The sequence below is a fragment of the Mercurialis annua genome, linkage group LG1-X, assembly GCF_937616625.2.
Source record: "Mercurialis annua linkage group LG1-X, ddMerAnnu1.2, whole genome shotgun sequence".
Lineage (NCBI taxonomy): Eukaryota > Viridiplantae > Streptophyta > Magnoliopsida > Malpighiales > Euphorbiaceae > Mercurialis > Mercurialis annua.
In genome coordinates, this window is record NC_065570.1 from 51,891,858 (window position 1) to 51,895,870 (window position 4,013).

General features: G+C 30.2%; 1 non-coding gene across 1 annotated transcript; it reads right to left on the reverse strand.

The window, feature by feature from the left end:
- Positions 1–1,966: 1,966 nt before the first annotated feature.
- TRNAG-UCC (transfer RNA glycine (anticodon UCC)) lies at positions 1,967–2,038 on the reverse strand. The gene has a single exon. It is a non-coding gene; the product is annotated as a tRNA-Gly (tRNA).
- Positions 2,039–4,013: the final 1,975 nt, after the last annotated feature.

Genomic DNA, 4,013 nt, shown 5'->3' on the forward strand with positions numbered 1-4,013 from the left:
CTAATTAATCTAAAACACATGTTCTTCTACTTCCACCACCACTATCCCTTCACCTCCATCAACCACCACCAAAAACCCATCAACCACCACCCGAACCATCAATAACCACCCAAAACACCACCCGCCACCAGCAAATTCTCAGCAGAGACGACTTCAAAAACGAACTCAGTTCATCTCTGACTGAGACGAGAGTGAGAGACGAACTCTCGTTTCTCTCTCTCTCGTCTCTCATCGGAGAGACGAACCTTCGTCTCTCAGATCTGTGAAAGATGAACTCAGTTCGTCTCTAACGATGAGCAGCTGCCGGAAAAAATTTCCGACAGCTGCTCATCAAAATTTTGAAAAAAATTGATTTTTTTTTGTAAAAAGTATAAAAAGGTCCTTTATATTTTTAGTTAATATAATTTTGATATGTAAGGTATTAAAATTAAATTGTTTTTTTTAAATTATTATGGACTAATTTATACAATGTTATAAGAATTAGTATTCTTTTAAACCTTTTACCATTAAAAACCACCTAGGAAACAAAACCATCACTAAAACCAGAGAGTGTGTCTCACTCTCCTAGGTGAGAGTGGGGAGGAGGGGTTTTGTACTAAATTTGACAAGTTTAGGGTAAAAATGATCATATTTTGCTAATTTGAACGTTTTTGATATTTTGTGCCAAGTTCAGGAGGTAAAGTGATCCTTTGTTCTTTTCCTTTTTTTTGAATAAAATGGTTCATATTATACGTGGCTGATGCAGTGTTTTTTTTTGTAGCTACATCAGTTCAATACCTGATTTTAAACGGTGATATAGTTGCAATGATATAAAAGATAGTGAAGAAAATGAATAGTTTGTAAAGGTTGTGATAGAATTGGAATTTCATATAAATATGATGATTTAATATATAATTATTTCTATAATTTATTAGTTTAATTTATTTATTTTATTATTGAACTTTTGATATTTGAAGTATGTGTGAGTTCTTTTATTATTATAAAAAGTATATTGTCAACGAAAGTAAACTTTTTTAAATTTTGTTAGGTAGTGAGCTTATGTTTTTTGATTTTCGTCGTATTTCGTTTTTCGTAGTTGTAATGTTTGGTGTGCGCAACCTTTTAGAGCAGTGTAATTTTTTTTTTTACTATTTTTTGTAACTTTTAATATATTTTGCATTCTAAAAGAACAAAGATAATAAGCTTATATGATTTATTTTAAAAACATTAATATCCAAAATTTATTCTAAGTATTAGAATATTCTTTCGATAATAGTTAAAGGTATTTAGTTCAAACTTGTGATATTTTAAATATTGGCAATTCAAGCATCACGTTACTTACTAGCATGATTTGACTCTTGTTCTTTAAGTGATAATTTTGGAAATTCAAATACCTATAATAAACTTATTGGACAATTTGAATATAGAAGGATAAAACGAGACAAACTGATAAATTGAAGATGTTTTAAAACCATAAACTTAACCTTAATCAATCTTTTGTGACCAGTTCTGAAGACAAAATAAACTTCTACTGATTCTGGATATATAAACTAAAAACTTCAATTCTTTTGCACATTTTCTCATATAGCCTCCAAATAACTAATACCATCCCCACAATGTTTTGCTTGGTTGGTAAAATGACGGTACTGTTGCAAATAAGTTAAACCGGAAGCTGGGAGTAATTCAGTTAGATGACCAGAGTAGCGGCGGTAGTTACTGCTACTTTACTTGTAGGTGCATTTCCGACTGTTATATATTTTTAATTGGAAAAATGAAAAATCACAAAGCTATTCAAAAAGATATTACCGTAATTTAAAAAATATATATTATTTTAAAAAGTAAACTGATGTTTAGCCATTTTTATAATTTTTTTGGTATAATGCATAACCCCAGGTTGATTAATAATGATTAAGGAATGGAAACACATTTCACAAAATTAGCCTAAACTAAAAACAATGGATTTGAGCCTAAAATTACAAAAATACAATGCGTCTGCCGGGAGTCGAACCCGGGTCTATTGTTTGGAAGGCAATTATCCTAACCGTTGGACTACAAACGCTTTATTGTAAATTTCGTGCATTATGTTTTATATATACAATCATTATTTGATTTAAGAATTTTAGCATTTATTTTATTGAACTAATTGTAGTGGAAATTAGTTGAAAATTTTATTAAATAAATAAAAATTATAATTTTTTGAAAAATTGATAAAGTGGATTTTACATTCTCATTTATCATTAAGTTATCACTAATAAATTATTTCTTAGCTTTTCTTTTTTTGTCTTTAGAATGTTATTGATTATTATATTATTAAAATAAAAAATTAATGATTAAATTATCAAATGTAATATTAAACTTTTTAGTATTATATAAAAATCCACAACTTAAACTTTTGAGTCAGATTTTTTAATAATTATAAATTATTGTAGTTATATTTTTAAAATAATACTATTTAATCTATCTATCTTAACCCAGCTTTGTATACCATCTGACGTGATAATATACAAATGGACCAATTTATAAAGCGAAATTGAAGCATATATTTTTAGATAGAAGTTGGGCAAATAAAAACATGTCACGTAAGACGGTACATTAAAATGAGTTAAACTAGGATTAAATAACATTTATTTTATAAAATAAAAATAAAAATAGAATTTTCCATTTTTTTTTGTCAAAGGATGAATTTCATTTAATAAAATGTGAGATATACACAAATGAATGACTCCTCAACACATTTGAGTGAGCCAATTCATAACTGAATGATGAGCGCTGCTGAACCAGTCATCGATAAGGGCTTTTCTAGCCATCATATGGGCTACCTAATTATGTTTACGGTTTACATATTTAAATCTAATTTCCGAGAATTTGGAAACTAGATTAACAATATCTTCCAAAACTACTCCGGCATCTCTGTCGTCACTAGAGGAGGAATTAGCAGCATTAATCAAAATCTGGCAGTCTCCTTCAAAGACAAGATTTGTATAATCTGTACGTATCACCTCCTCCATTGATGTCCGAAGCGCCAATGCCTCTATTACAATTGCTACCACTATACTCAGAAAGCGCCTAGCCCCGGCCAAGATAATATGACCTGCAGAATTACATACTACAAAGTCAATCGCACCTATCCTGAATTTCATATCAATAGCACCATCAAAATTAACTTTGTGAAAACCTGTTGGCGGGGGTAACCATGAAGATCGAGCAACTTGCACAGTCACTGGATTATTTGGCATGACGTCTAAATTAGATCTTTTCTTTGAAGCGTCCATATATTCCTGTTGTTGCTCATATGCCTTATTAACAATCTCCGATACCGATAAGTGTTTATGATTGAACACCATCTCATAGCGTGCTTTTCAAATATTCCATAGTATGAAAATACAAAAGGCAAAGTCTTCTTTAGACTTACCCAGCCGTTGTAAGTCGTTAACCAAAACATTCCACCAATCAGCTAACGATGTTTGGGACAGCAATTCTGATCGAAGGCCAAAATTAAATTCAAACCAAGTCTGTAATCGGTCACAAAATGAATGATAATCAGCCCCAAATAATCTTTGTATTAGCAATATTATATACAATTACTATTATTTATTAAATAAAATCAGTACTGCAATAGTCCTAACATCAAGTGTTAGTTAGTTGGACCATATCCATCCTCAAATGGATGGATATAGCTTAGTCGGACTCTATCTTTTTTAAATTGGTTTGAGACCAACGCATGTGATAACTCAAATATGACAATTTTCCTAGACCCACAAAACTAGATTTACATGTTACTAAAATCTGGTGTTTGCTGACATTTTCTTATTAGTTACTATTTTTTTTAACAGACTTATTAGTTACTGTTATTTGCTCAATAGTGTTAAACATATTTGTAATATAATTTCAACTTACTTATATGATCAATTTTCCTTTCTTGCTCCTGCTTTGTAAACATATGTGGCACACGAATATCAGGCTGCACAATTTTTTTTTTACCAAAGGCTAATCTTCATTGATAGAATTATCAAAACTACAAAAATATGTGACTC